General features: G+C 56.3%; 1 pseudogene across 1 annotated transcript in view; it reads right to left on the bottom strand.

The window, feature by feature from the left end:
- Positions 1-283: 283 nt before the first annotated feature.
- LOC145340655 (multifunctional procollagen lysine hydroxylase and glycosyltransferase LH3-like) overlaps positions 284-15,805 on the bottom strand; it is a 28,863-nt pseudogene continuing 13,341 nt past the window's right edge. Inside the window, exons 3-6 of the transcript XR_013886272.1 lie at positions 13,347-13,483; positions 3,419-3,581; positions 1,205-1,317; positions 284-376 (exon numbers count right to left, since the gene is read on the bottom strand). The product of XR_013886272.1 is annotated as a multifunctional procollagen lysine hydroxylase and glycosyltransferase LH3-like (transcript). The remainder of the gene's footprint in view (positions 377-1,204; positions 1,318-3,418; positions 3,582-13,346; positions 13,484-15,805) is intronic.

Here is a 15,805-nt window from a genome sequence, read left to right as displayed (position 1 = left end):
GCTGGAGGGGGGGGGGGAGAAAAATAAACCAGAGGGCAGGGGTTAAGGGGGTAAAGTTTAAAGGGAATATTTGGGGAGGGGGGGGGGTTCTTCACACATGGGGGATGAGGAAACTATCCGCCATGATTGAATGGCGGAGCGGATTCGATGGGCCGAGTGGCCTACTTCTGCTCCGATGTCCTTCTGAGGGGAGGGGAGGGGAGGGGAGGGAGGGGGGAATGGGACGACCCTGTAGGTGGGGGGAGGGGGGGGGGGTTAGGAGGCGTCCAGGGCAGAGTCGCACGGGAGAGGGGGGGGAGTCTGTGACCTTACCTAAAGCTCCGTTGAGGTTTTGGAAGATGGTGGAATGATGGTCGAGGGTCATCCTGTATTTCTCCTGCAAGGGGGGGGGGGACAAAGAGGGACATTTCTGATTGTTGGCAGCCATTTCCCCAACCCAAGCGTTTCCCACCCCCCCCCCCCACCCCACGCCCCCCCCACAACACCCCCCACACACACACAGAGACAGTTGGGAGGGAGGGAGAGGAACCGCCAAGGCGCCCGCCTCACCGCCAGATCCTCGGGGGGGGGTTCCCAAAGGCTGTTGGCGGCCATCGAACTGCGGGGAAAGATGGCGGGGCAGCAAAGAGGCCTTTCGGCCCACTCTGCCGCTGCCGGCCCCCCCCCCTGCCCCGCAACAAAAACAAAACGCGGATCGAGGAAACGGGCCCACGCTTTTCATCCACCTTCCGTGGCCTTTACACACTCGACAGGGCCAGGGTTTATTTACCATGTCAATAGTGTGGGGGTACGGGCCCTGTGGTGGGGGGGGGCGGGGGGGCGGGGGAGGTGCATGGGCCCTGCGGGGGGGGGGGGGGGGGGGCGGTGGTGGGGGCGCTGCAGGGAAGTGGGGTACAGGAGCTGCGGGGAGGGCGCGGGCACTGCGGGGGGGGGGCACGGACGCTGGGGGAGCATGGATGCTGCAGGGGGGGGGTACAGGGGGCTGCAGGGGGACGAGTGCTGTGGGGGGGACAGAAACAGTATGGGTGGGTGGGGGGGGGGGTGTGCGGGTTTTGACAGTGTGTCGCTCTCTCTCCGCTACCCCCCATTGCTCTGTTTCAAGGAGGCTGCAGTGGGGTTTCTCCCCCCACCCCGTCCCGGGGGGGAGTTCGGTGTGGCGGGGGGGGGGGGGCGGGGGCGGAGGGGAGGTTTCCCGCTCACTTACCCGCAGGATGGGGTTGAGATAAATCTTTGTGTAGAACAACTGGTCATCATCGTCATCCTTAAACTTCCACTGCTGCACAATACTGGCAACAACCGGGGCAAAACCGATAAAACCTGCGGCAAAACACAGACCCGGTAAACCCCGCGGTTAAACACACACACACACACACTACAGGAAACCACAGTCATACAGACACGCACGAACATGAGTAGGTTCATACAGAGACATATATGGACACATGTATGTGGAGTCACACACAAGGACACGCACAGGGACGCACGGACGAGAACGCACACACGATGACGCACGCACGAGGACGCACGCACGAGGACGCACGCACGAGGACGCACAGACGAGGACGCACGCACGAGGACGCACGCACGAGGACGCACGCACGAGGACGCACGCACGAGGACGCACGCACAGGGACGAGGACGCACGCGCAGGGACGCACACACGAGGACGCACGCACAGGGACGCATGCGCAGGGTCGCACGCACGAGGACGCACGCACGCGCAGGGACACACGCACCAGGGACATACGCACGAGGAAGCACGCGCAGGGACTCACGCATGAGGACGCACGCACGAGGACGCACAGACAAGGACGCACGCGCAGGGACACACGCACGAGGACGCACGCACGAGGACGCACACACAAGGACGCACACACGAGGACGCAGCACAAGGACGCACGCACGAGGACGCACGCGCAGGGACGCACAGACGAGGACGCACAGACGAGGACGCACAGACGAGGACGCACAGACGAGGACGCACAGACGAGGACGCACAGACGAGGACGCACGCACGAGGACGCACGCACGAGGACACACGCACGAGGACACACGCACGAGGACACACGTGCAGGGACGCACGCACAAGAACTCACATGCACAGAAGGAAATACAAGTCTAATGACCTTTTATCCTCTCCAAAGGGAAGGCAGAGAGAGTTAAATGTGATATTTAAGATGAGCTGATGAGAAGTCGCACTGTGTAAAAGATATCCGAGCCATTCAGGTGACAGAACAAAGCAGCTGGTGAACAGAGAGAGACACAGAGACAGAGAGCACAATGCCAGCTCTGAAATTTCTCACGCTGCAACCTCGCAGTGTTGTCCGACAGGGCTCACTTTTCCCCGTTGTCCTGGGAGCTCAGCGCGAGTCACCCGATCCCCACTTCCTCCTGTCTGTCTGTCTGTCTGTCCTGGTACGTATCGAATTCGCTGCACCCTGGGAGGGCAGCAGGTCACTGGGAATGGCCTCCAGAGATGCTCCTGGCCAGCAGTGACCGTGAACCATCTGACCGACCGTGCTTCCCTGGATGGTCTCTGTGTGTGTGTGTGACAGCTCCTCACCCCCTCACATCACTAACCATTTAGATTTGACTTAATTTATTATTGTCGCATGTATTGGGATACAGTGAAAAGTATTGTTTCTTGCGCGCGATACAGACAAAAAGTAATGTATCCCAATACACGTGACAATAATAAATCAAATCCTTCTCCCCTATGTACTCTGTGAACGGTATGCTTTGTCTGTGTAGCGCGCAAGAAACAATAGATGCTGGCCCAAACCAGTGATGCCCCTGTCCCAGGAATGAATAAAAAAAGGTTTAAATTAAGTCGTTAAGTATGTTCAAGGCTGGGATGGACGGATTGTTAAGCAGCGAGGGAAGTGAGGGTTATGGGGATAAGGCAGGAAAGTGGAGTTGAGGATTACAGCTCAGGCAATGAAGTATTTTTCAATTTTATTTATCAGTGTCACAGGTAAGGCTTACATTAACACTGCAATGAAGTTACTGTGAAAATCCCCCGAGTCGCCACACTCCGGTGCCTGTTCGGGTAACACTGAGGGAGAATTTAACACGGCCAACGCACCCCTAACCAGCACGTCTTTCAGACTGTCCAAGGGAGTGAGTCCCACATTCTCCCCCACTCCCCCCGTGGGAGTGAGTCCCACATTCTCCCCCACTCCCCGTGGGAGCGAGTATGGGTGGAAACCAGAGCACCCGGAAGAAACCCACGCAGACATGGGGAGAATGTGCAACACAGACAGTGACCCGAGCTGGGAATCGAACCCAGGTCCCTGGCGCTGTGAGGCAGCAGTGCTAACCCAGTACCTTTCACTGTAACTTCATTGCAGTGTGAATGTCAGCCTACTTGTGACCAATCGCTAAACTTTCAGTGAAAGCTGAAGCCGAGAGGTCTCACCTCCGGAGTTGAGGTAACGCTTCCCGTTCCGGACAGGCGGATATTTCTCCGCGAGCGACTGGTCAGGCCAGACGAAGCCTTCCGCAGCGAAGACCACCTTGTGGTTCAACTGGAGGACCTTCTTCAGCAGTTCCAGGGGGAGCCGGCAAATATCACATCGTAACTGTGGAGCAGGATGGAGGGAGAAGGCAGGTCACTCGGCCAAGCCATGACATCATCACCGAGGGACGAGGCGGAAGGGTGACAAACGGGGGACGTCCAGCGCCCACAAAGGCCGTTCGGCCCAGCTCCCCATGCTAGAGTGTCGGCTCCGCACGGGCTTCCCCATCTCACCACCTCTTCACCCCATCCCCATATCCCTCTCTTCCTGTCACCCGCACGGGTTTATCCAACATCGCCCCCCCCCCCCCCCCCCCACTTCAATGCGTTGACACTATTCACTTCCCCCCGTGGGAGCGAGTCCCACATTCTCCCCCACTCCCCCCGTGGGAGCGAGTCCCACATTCTCCCCACTCCCCATGGGAGCGAGTCCCCCATTCTCCCCCACTCCCCATGTTTTGGAGTATTGGGATAGGGATGTTTTGCTGCAATTGTACAGGGTGTTGATGAGGCCACACCTGGAGTACTGTGAGCAGTTTTGGTCTCCGTATCTGAGAAGGATGTCCTTGATATAGAGGGAGAAGGTTCGAAAGAACAAAGAAAATTACAGCACAGGAACAGGCCCCCTCAGCCCCTCCAAGCCCGTACCGACCATGCTGCCCAACTGAACTAAAACCCCCCCTTACCCTTCCAGAAACCAGATCCCTCTATTCCCATAAGAATATAAGAAATAGGAGCAGGAGTCGGCCATCTAGCCCTTCGAGCCTGCCCCGCCATTCAATAAGATCGTGGCTGATCTGAAGTGGATCAGTTCCACTTTCCCGCTTTCTCCCCTGTCTATCAGAAACCTATCTACCCGTGACTTAAAAATATTTAGCGAGGCAGCCTCCACCACTTCAACGGGCAGAGAATTCCAGAGATTCACCACCCTTTGAGTGAAGAAGTTCCTCCTCAACTCCGTTCTAAACTGTCCCCCCCCCTTTATCTTGAGGCTGTGCCCTCTAGTCCTGCTGTCCTTTCTGAGCGGGAAGAATCTCTCTACCTCTACCCTATCCATCCCCTTCATTATCTTATACATCTCTATAAGATCCCCCCTCATCCTTCTAAACTCCAACGAGTACAGACTCTCTTCAGAGTCCATCCTATTCATGTATTTGTCCAGATGCCCCTTAAAACTCACTGTCGTATCTGCTTCCACTACCTCCCCTGACAATGAGTCCCAGGCACCCCCACCACCCTCCAACTTGCCTTGTCCATCTCCTTCAAACCTCGCCCCCCCGAGTAATTGACTCTTCCACCCTGGGGAAAAACCTTCTGACTATCCACTCTGTCCGTGCCTCTCATAATCTTGTAGACTTCCATCAGGTCACCCCCCTCAACCTCCATCATTCCAGTGAGAACAAACCGAGTTTCTCCATCCTCTCCTCATAGCCAATGTCCCTCCAGACCAAGGCAACATCCTGGCAAATCTTTTCTGTAACCCTCTCCAAAGCCTCCAAATCCTTCTGGTAGAGTGGGCGACCAGAATTGAACACTGTGTATTCCAAGCGGGGCCTCACTAAGGTTCTATAAAGCTGCAACGTGACTTGCCAACTTTTAAACTCAGTGCCCCAGGCTGATTCCTGGGATAACAGGTCTGTCATCTGAGGAGAGACTATGTCAGTTAGGATTATATTCACTGGAGTTTAGAAGAGTGAGAGGGGGATCTGATAGGAACTTATAAAATTCTAACAGGGTTAGACAGGGGTAGATTCAGAAAGAATGTTCCTGATGGTGGGGGGAGCCCAGAACTAGGGGGTCAGAGTTTGAGGATAAGGGGTAAACCTTTAGGACTGAGGTGAGGAGAAATCTCTTCACCCAGAGGGTGGGGAATGTGTGGAATTCACTCCCACAGAAAGTAGCCTGAGGCCAAAACGTGGTGTGATTTCAAGAAGAAATTAGATATAGCTCTTGGGGCTGACAAGGAGAGCATGCGGCCCATCAAGTCTGCACCGACCACAATCCACCCAGGCCCGATCCCTATAACAGCATGCATTTACCCGAGCTGCTCCCCCGACTCGAAGGGCAATTTAGCATGGCCAATCCATCTAACCTACACATCTTTGGACACTAAGGGGCAATTTAGCATGGCCAATCCATCTAACCTACACATCTTTGGACACTAAGGGCAATTTAGCATGGCCAATCCACCTAACCTACACATCTTTGGACACTAAGGGGTAATTTAGCATGGCCAATCCACCTAACCTACACATCTTTGGACACTAAGGGGCAATTTAGCATGGCCAATCCACCTAACCTACACATCTTTGGACACTAAGGGATAATTTAGCATGGCCAATCCACCTAACCCGCACATCTTTGGACACTAAGGGGCAATTTAGCGTGGCCAATCCACCTAACCTGCACATCTTTGGACACTAAGGGCAATTTAGCATGGCCAATCCACCTAACCCGCACATCTTTGGACACTAAGGGGCAATTTAGCGTGGCCAATCCACCTAACTGATGTACTGGCACTGGAGGGGGTGCGGAGGAGATTCACTAGGTTGATTCCGGAGTTTAGAGGGTTGGATTATGAGGAGAGAGTGAGTAGACTGGGGCAATACTCATTGGCATTCAGAAGAATGAGGGGAGATCTCATAGAAACGTATAAAATTATGAAGGGAATAGATAAGATAGAAGCAGGGAAGTTGTTTCCACTGGAGGGTGAAACTAGAACTAGGGGGCATGGCGTCAAAATAAGGGGGAGCAGATTTAGGACTGAGTTGAGGAGGAACTTCTTCACCCAAAGGGTTGTGAATCTGCCCTGCCCAGTGAGGCTACCTCATTGAATGTTTTTAAGGCAAGGATAGATAGATTTTTGAACAGTAAAGGGATTAAGGGTTATGGTGAGCGGGCGGGTAAGTGGAGCTGAGTCCACGAAAAGATCAGCCATGATCTTATTGAATGGGGGAGCAGGCTCGAGGGGCCGAATGGCCGACTCCTGCTCCGAGATCTTACGTCTTTCACGGCACTCGTGGAGCTGGGGAGATTGGAGACCCGTGAATCCCACTCTCTGGATGTTGAGCTCACGTCTCCAGTCCAACAGTCGGAGCACTGGCCTCAAATTCGCCCTCGTGGTTTCAGTAGTGGCGACCATGACAACTACCATGGATTTCCGTCAAAAACCCATCTGGTTCTCCAATGTCCCCTTCAGCGAAGGAAGTCTGCTGTCTCTAATCTGCCTATACTGTGACTCCAGAGCCAGAGCAATGTGCTCGATGGCACAGTGGTTGGCACTGCCGCCTCACTGCGCCAGGGACCCGGGTTCAATTCCCACCTTGGGTCACTGACTGTGTGCTGTTCGCATGTTCTCCCCGTGTCTGCGTGGGCTTCCTCCGGGTGCTCCGGTTTCCTCCCACAGTCCAAAGATGTGCAGGTTAGGTGGATTGGCCATGCTAAATTGACCCTTAGTGTCCAAAGATGTGCAGGTTAGGTGGATTGGCCATGCTAAATTGCCCCTTAGTGTCCAAAGATGTGCAGATTAGGTGGATTGCCATGCTAAATTGCCCCTTAGTGTCCAAAGATGTGCAGATTAGGTGGATTGGCCATGCTAAATTGCCCCTTAGTGCCCAAAGATGTGCAGATTAGGTGGATTGGCCATGCTAAATTGCCCCTTAGTGTCCAAAGATATGCAGGTTCGGTGGATTGGCTATGCTAAATTTCCCCTGAATGACAGGGGAATTTGTAGTATAGATAAGTGAGGTTATTGGTGGAGATTTGGTTAGATTTATTATTGTCACATGTACTGGGATACAGTGAAAAGTATTGTTTCTTGTGCGCTATACAGACAAAGCATACCGTTCACAGAGAAGGAAAGGAGAGAGTGCAGCGTGTGGTGTTACAGTCATAGCTAGGGTGTAGAGAAAGATCAACTTAATGCGAGGTAGGTCCATTCAAAAGTCTGACAGCAGCAGGGAAGAAGCTGTTCTTGAGTCGGTCGGTACGGGACCTCAGACTTTTGTATCTTTTCGCCGACGGAAGAAGGTGGAAGAGAGAATGTCCGGGGTGCGTCGGGGGTCCTTAATTATGCTGGCTGCTTTTCCCCGAGGCAGTGGGAAGTGTAGACAGAGTCAATGGATGGGAGGCTGGTTTGTGTGATGGGACTGACAATAGGGTGGAATTGTGGGGTTGGTGCAGAGTCAAAGGGCTGAATGGCCTCCTTCTGAAAGGGATTCTACGACCTACTAATGCCCACCAAGGGCAACTAGGGATAGGCCCAGCCCAGCCAGCGATGCCCGTAGCCCTGAATGAATTAAAAAATGCCTTTAACTCTAGGGGTGAAACAGTTAAAGATTTAAAACCTGTTTCCACAGTGGTGCCACCAAGTTCTCGGTCTTGGATTTCTCCTTTGGCTCACAGATGTGAGAACTCTTTGTCCCGGTAACCTGGAATCCCCTACTCACAAGAACACTCAGACCTCGCACTGAATGGTTACCATGGCTTCCAAATCCTCGAAAGACTTAGGCTGGCAGTGGACTCGAATAATTATACACAGGAATGGGGACAGTGTAGAGGGAGCTTTACTCTGTATCTAACCCCGTGCTGTACCTGTCCTGGGAGTGTTTGATGGGGGACAGTGTAGAGGGAGCTTTACTCTGTATCTAACCCCGTGCTGTACCTGTCCTGGGAGTGTTTGATGGGGGACAGTGTAGAGGGAGCTTTACTCTGTATCTAACCCCGTGCTGTACCTGTCCTGGGAGTGTTTGATGGGGGGACAGTGTAGAGGGAGCTTTACTCTGTATCCAACCCCGTGCTGTACCTGTCCTGGGAGTGTTTGATGGGGGACAGTGTAGAGGGAGCTTTACTCTGTATCTAACCCCGTGCTGTACCTGTCCTGGGAGTGTTTGATGGGGGACAGTGTAGAGGGAGCTTTACTCTGTATCTAACCCCGTGCGATATCTGTCCTGGGAGTGTTTGATGGGGGGACAGTGTAGAGAGAGCTTTACTCTGTATCTAACCCCGTGCTGTACCTGTCCTGGGAGTGTTTGATGGGGGGACAGTGTAGAGGGAGCTTTACTCTGTATCTCACCCCGTGCTGTACCTGTCCTGGGAGTGTTTGATGGGGGACAGTGTAGAGGGAGCTTTACTCTGTATCTAACCCCGTGCGGTATCTGTCCTGGGAGTGTTTGATGGGGGGACAGTGTAGAGGGAGCTTTACTCTGTATCTAACCCCGTGCTGTACCTGTCCTGGGAGTGTTTGATGGGGAGAATATTTATATTCTCACCAATTTATACGGATGCTCCATAGAAAGCATTCTTTCTGGGTGTATCACAGCTTGGTATGGGCTCCTGCTCTGCCCAAGACCACAAGGAACTACAAAAGTTCATGTACGTAGCCCAATCCATCACACAAACCAGCCTCCCATCCATTGACTCTGTCTACACTTCCCGCTGCCTCGGGGAAAAGCAGCCGGCATAATCAAGGACCCCACACACCCCGGACATTCTCTCTTCCACCTTCTTCCGTCGGGAAAAAGATACAAAAGTCTGAGGTCACGTACCGACCGACTCAAGAACAGCTTCTTCCCTGCTGCTGTCAGACTTTTGAATGGACCTACCTCGCATTGAGTTGATCTTTCTCTACACCCTCGCTATGACTGTAACATTACATTCTGCACCCTCTCCTTTCCTTCTCTATGAACGGTATGCTTTGTCTGTATAGTGTGCAAGAAACAATACTTTTCACTGTATCCCAATACATGTGACAATAATAAATCAAATCTAATCCAGGAGGAAGCTTGGAACATTGCAGGCAGACACCTGTAAGTCCCAAATAAAAGTGGTGAAAAAGGGGCTGAGAGAGAGAGATTGGCCTTGACGTCGCTGCACTGTACAGCAGGGCTCGAGGGGCGGAATGGCCTCCTGCTGCTGCGGCCAATGTTTCCAGCAGCGAACGCCCGCCACCCTCCGAAGGCCGTGTCACAGAACCATCCTGCACAACTCTAAAATCCACTCGATGAGAAAGTGAGAAAGGGCAGCGATATTGAATTTCCAGCGTCCCACTGTGTTTCTGAATGGGGGCCTTGTACTCTTTCCCTGGCTCGGGGAGGTGAGGACGGAGGCCATGGACAGGAGGGGGGTGGAAAGAGAGGGGGAAACTCGTGGCACCTTGGAATAGCCACTGCCTTGTTGGAGGGCTGTCTCAGCGCTCAGGCAGGACAGTGTGTCAGGCACCACGTCTCCATCCTCAACGGACAACTTTCTATACACAAGTCACACCTCTCAAGCCCGTGTCCTCCTGTCCCCCATCGACCGACATTTCTCTTCTAAACCCTTCGCTCCTGTCACCGCCCAACAGGACACGACAACTGACTCTCTCCCCATAGCCCTGTATCAATCCCCAAACTAATCCCACTGCCCCGCTCTCTCCCCATGGCCCTGTATCAATCCCCAAACTAATCCCACTGCCCCACTCTCTCCCCATAGCCCTGTATCAATCCCCAAACTAATCCCACTGCCCCCGCTCTCTCCCCATTGCCCTGTATCAATCCCCAAACTAATCCCACTGCCCCGCTCTCTCCCCACAGCCCTGTATCAATCCCCAAACTAATCCCACTGCCCCCGCTCTCTCCCCACAGCCCTGTATCAATCCCCAAACTAATCCCACTGCCCCCGCTCTCTCCCCATTGCCCTGTATCAATCCCCAAACTAATCCCACTGCCCCGCTCTCTCCCCACAGCCCTGTATCAATCCCCAAACTAATCCCACTACCCCGCTCTCTCCCCATAGCCCTGTTTCAAACCCATAATTTCACAAAATCTCTTCAATGCAGGAGGAGGCCATTTGGCCCATTGAGTCTGCCCTAACCACAATCCCACTCAGACCCTATCCAGATAACCCAATCACTTAATCCTAGCTAGTCCCCTTGACACTAACAGGCAATTTAGCACGGCCAATGCACCCTAACCAGCACATCTCTCGGACTGTGAGAGGAAACCGGAGCACCCGGGGGAAACCCACGCAGACACGGGGAGAATGTGCAGACTCCGCACAGACAGTGACCCGAGCCGGGAATCGAACCCGGGTCCCTGGAGCTGTGGGGCAGCAGCGCTAACCCACTGTGCCACTGTGCCTCTCTCACTGACCACTCTGTCTGCACTGGTGGTCAGTGATAGAATCCTCGCCTGTGGGAGGCCAGGTTCGATTCCCGGCCTCGGGTCGCTGCCTGTGCGGAGTCTGCACATTCTCCCCATGTCTGCGTGGGTTTCCTCCGGGTGCTCCGGTTTCCTCCCACAGTCTGAAAGACGTGCTGGTTCGGGGTGCATTGGGCCGTGCTAAACTCTCCCTCAGTGTGACCCGAACAGGAGTGTGGCAACGAGGGGGATTTTCACAGTAACTTCATTGCAGTGTTAATGTCAGCCGACATGTGACCCAAATAAACCAAACTTAAATTTTTCTTCTGCGTCAAATACACCTCTGGCCAAGAACAGAAGCCAGGACGTGCCCATGCCAGCTGGACACAGGCACCAGATTTCTAAATACCTGGGAACAGAGTCAACAGCAAATGACTCAGTAACCCGGGAGATCTGGAGATTAGAATGCTGTTCCTCTACACTGTCCCCCATCAAACACTCCCAGGACAGGTACAGCACGGGGTTAGATACAGAGTAAAGCTCCCTCTACACTGTCCCCATCAAACACTCCCAGGACAGGTACAGCACGGGGTTAGATACAGAGTAAAGCTCCCTCTACACTGTCCCCCCCATCAAACACTCCCAGGACAGGTACAGCACGGGGTTAGATACAGAGTAAAGCTCCCTCTACACTGTCCCCCCCATCAAACACTCCCAGGACAGGTACAGCACGGGGTTAGATACAGAGTAAAGCTCCCTCTACACTGTCCCTCCATCAAACACTCCCAGTACAGGTACAGCACGGGGTTAGATACAGAGTAAAGCTCCCTCTACACTGTCCCCCCATCAAACACTCCCAGGACAGGTACAGCACGGGGTTAGATACAGAGTAAAGCTCCCTCTACACTGTCCCCCCATCAAACACTCCCAGGGCAGGTACAGCACGGGGTTAGATACAGAGTAAAGCTCCCTCTACACTGTCCCCCATCAAACACTCCCAGGACAGGTACAGCACGGGGTTAGATACAGAGTGAAGCTCCCTCTACTCTGTCCCCCATCAAACACTCCCAGGACAGGTACAGCACGGGGTTAGATACAGAGTAAAGCCCCCTCTACACTGTCCCCCCATCAAACACTCCCAGGACAGGTACAGCACGGGGTTAGATACAGAGTAAAGCCCCCTCTACACTGTCCCCCCATCAAACACTCCCAGGGCAGGTACAGCACGGGGTTAGATACAGAGTAAAGCTCCCTCTACACTGTCCCCCATCAAACACTCCCAGGACAGGTACAGCACGGGGTTAGATACAGAGTGAAGCTCCCTCTACACTGTCCCCCCATCAAACACTCCCAGGACAGGTACAGCACGGGGTTAGATACAGAGTAAAGCTCCCTCTACACTGTCCCCCCATCAAACACTCCCAGGACAGGTACAGCACGGGGTTAGATACAGAGTAAAGCTCCCTCTACACTGTCCCCCCATCAAACACTCCCAGGACAGGTACAGCACAGGGTTAGATACAGAGTAAAGCTCCCTCTACACTGTCCCCCATCAAACACTCCCAGGACAGGTACAGCACGGGGTTAGATACAGAGTAAAGCTCCCTCTACACTGTCCCCCCATCAAACACTCCCAGGACAGGTACAGCACGGGGTTAGATACAGAGTAAAGCTGTCCCCATCACACTGCCAGTGAGTGAGTAAATGGAGTGAATTCTTCAACATAAAAAGAGGGGCAATTTGCAACAACCTGCTGTCGAACCGCTGGCAGTTTTTTCCAATGGCATTGGTCAGGGCCCAGCCCGAATATACTCGGGTCTGCCACCCTGGGCCACCTGTGCAAACTCTGCCACCACACACCAAGCCCCCACAGGCCTACACTGATCTACCCAAATCCACACAGGCCTCCCCATGTCTACATAGGCCTCCTTATGCCCTCAGGGACCATCTGGCCCACCCAGGCCTACCTAGGCCTACCAAGGCTCACAAAATCCTACAGACACATCCCTAAGTCCTCACAGGCTCAAACAGACCTACCAAGACTTGACAAAGCCTACTCAGAGACTATCAGGCCCACCCAGGCACCATCAGGCCCACCCGAGCCTACCTAGGCTTCCCCAGGCCAAGAGAGGCCTACTCAGGCATCACCATGCCCACAGAGGCCTATCTGGGTTTACCCAAGCCCACAGAGGCCTACCAAGGGTTGCCCAGGCTCACACAATCCTACCTCACCTTACCCAGGCATCACCATGCCCACAAAAGGCCACAGAGGCTGCTCTAGGCTTATCTAGGCCCACAGAGGCCTAACTAGGCTCACACAGGCCCACAGAAGCCTACTCAGACCCACACAGCTTTCCCAGGCCGACCCTGGCCTATCCAGGCTCCCACAGGCTCCCCCAGGCCCACAGAGGCTTCCCCCAGGCCCAGCCTGCCCTACCCAGATCCACACCACTATTCCCAGGCCCACAGAGGCTTATCACACCAACTTCCCCAGGCCCACACTGGCCTACCCTGGGCCCACATTGGCTTCCCCAGGCCCACACTGGCTTTCCCAGGCCCACCCTGGCCTACCTGTGCCCACACCGGCCTTCCCAGCCCCATCCTAATCTACGCAGGCCCCCACAGGCCCACCCGGGCCTACCTGTGCCCACACCGGCCTTCCCAGGCCCATCCTAATCTACGCAGGCCCCCACAGGCCCACCCGGGCCTACCTGTCCACAAACAGCACGATCAGGTCCTTCTCGGCTTCATGCTTGGCCATCTCCTTCTGCAGCCAGCGCACCTTCTGCCCGCCTCCCATCGTCCGAGCCACATCTCCGCCCTTCCACTCCTGGCCCAGTCCCAGGGTCTGCGATGGAGAAAGGGGCAAAGTCAGAAACCTCCGGGTGCAGAGGGCGACGGTACGGCACAGAAACAAGCCAGAAAGCACCACGTTTACAAACCTCGGCCCAGTTAGATCAACTCATTCCACCAGCATACTGTCACAGGAGAAGGCCATTCGGCCCATCAAGCCGGACTGTGCCCAATATGTATCGTACTTGTATCGCCCACCTTGGTTCCAGAACTCTGAGTACCCCGACCAAACTAATATCATAATCCATTCCATCTCCCGCCGGTGTTTATCCAACTTCCCCCTCAATCAATGTCTCCACTATTCACCTCGATCACTCCCTGTGGGAGCGAGTCCCACATTCTCCCCCCGTGGGAGCGAGTCCCACATTCTCCCCCACCCCCCCCGTGGGACTGAGTCTCACATTCTCCCCCACTCCCCCCGTGGGAGCGAGTTCCAGGGTTCTGACCCTATGAAGGAATGGCCGATATTTTTCCAAGTTTGGATAACTCGGAGGGGAACTTGCTGCGCCCTTATCCTTGGAGATGGTGGAGCTTGCGGGATTACTCCGTGCGGAGAGGGTGGGATCGGCCTGTCTGTGGAAGGCCTGGGAGTGAGGAATGGGCCTTGTGAGGGGGTGAAAGAAGGGCCACTGCAGATGGAAATACTCTCCCTCCCTCCAATTACCTCCCCCAATCCCCTCTCTCACCCAAAGCCCGAACCCAGTTTATACTCAGGCGTTAGTTCCCCCCTCAAACCCTCCTACCAACACGCCCCCATCCCCACAGAACCCCTCCCAGCCGCCTGAACATTGAGGTCCAGCCTTCAAATGGTCAACTTAGCTGCCTCGCCCTGCTGGGGGGGGGCAAGGATAACCAGAGGCCTAGCCCTGGACAGGGCATGGGTAACCAGAGGCCTAGCCTAGGGAGATGGGGGGAGTCAAGGGCAGCCAGAGGCCTAGCCCCGGGGAGGGCGAGGGCAGCCAGAGGCCTAGCCCCGGGGAGGGCGAGGGCAGCCAGAGGCCTAGCCCCGGGGAGGGCGAGGGCAGCCAGGGGCCTAGCCCCGGGGAGGGCGAGGGCAGCCAGGGGCCTAGCCCCGGGGAGGGCGAGGGCAGCCAGGGGCCTAGCCCCGGGGAGGGCGAGGGCAGCCAGAGGCCTAGCCCCGGGGAGGGCGAGGGCAGCCAGAGGCCTAGCCCCGGGGAGGGCGAGGGCAGCCAGAGGCCTAGCCCCGGGGAGGGCGAGGGCAGCCAGAGGCCTAGCCCCGGGGAGGGCGCGGGCAGCCAGGGGCCTAGCCCCGGGGAGGGCGCGGGCAGCCAGGGGCCTAGCCCCGGGGAGGGCAAGGGCAGCCAGAGGCCTAGCCCCGGGGAGGGCGAGGGCAGCCAGAGGCCTAGCCCCGGGGAGGGCGAGGGCAGCCAGAGGCCTAGCCCCGGGGAGGGCGAGGGCAGCCAGAGGCCTAGCCCCGGGGAGGGCGAGGGCAGCCAGAGGCCTAGCCCCGGGTAGGGCGAGGGCAGCCAGAGGCCTAGCCCCGGGGAGGGCGAGGGCAGCCAGAGGCCTAGCCCCGGGGAGGGCGAGGGCAGCCAGAGGCCTAGCCCCGGGGAGGGCGAGGGCAGCCAGAGGCCTAGCCCCGGGGAGGGCGAGGGCAGCCAGAGGCCTAGCCCCGGGGAGGGCGAGGGCAGCCAGAGGCCTAGCCCCGGGGAGGGCGAGGGCAGCCAGAGGCCTAGCCCCGGGGAGGGCGAGGGCAGCCAGAGGCCTAGCCCCGGGGAGGGCGAGGGCAGCCAGAGGCCTAGCCCCGGGGAGGGCGAGGGCAGCCAGAGGCCTAGCCCCGGGGAGGGCGAGGGCAGCCAGAGGCCTAGCCCCGGGGAGGGCGAGGGCAGCCAGAGGCCTAGCCCCGGGGAGGGCGAGGGCAGCCAGGGGCCTAGCCCCGGGGAGGGCGAGGGCAGCCAGGGGCCTAGCCCCGGGGAGGGCGAGGGCAGCCAGAGGCCTAGCCCCGGGGAGGGCGAGGGCAGCCAGAGGCCTAGCCCTGGAGACGGGTGAGAATCCCACACAAGAAATCTCACGCTCACTCGCCCATCTGCAATTGACCGAACACTCCCGCCCTCCCGCCCGCTCCCCCTTCACCCGGCCCCACCGAGGGAGGAAGGAATCCACATACGGCCAAGAGGAGAGTTTAGCGCCAACACCACCACGGTAAAAATCGCTCACGGGGATCTGGTAACCGGGTCAAATCCCCCGCCCCCCAACAGATCTGGGCATCGGCCAACTCCACAACAGATGGGCACGCACAAAATGGCGGCGCTCCGTTCAACACCTTTGGTTAACCGCCCCCCCCCGCCAACCCCAA

This window comes from Carcharhinus amblyrhynchos, unplaced genomic scaffold (assembly GCF_965287045.1).
Source record: "Carcharhinus amblyrhynchos unplaced genomic scaffold, sCarAmb.v2.hapA chromosome_1251, whole genome shotgun sequence".
Taxonomy (NCBI): Eukaryota; Metazoa; Chordata; class Chondrichthyes; order Carcharhiniformes; family Carcharhinidae; genus Carcharhinus; species Carcharhinus amblyrhynchos.
Note: the sequence above shows the minus strand (reverse complement) of the source record. Positions and strands in the feature narration are given on the sequence as shown.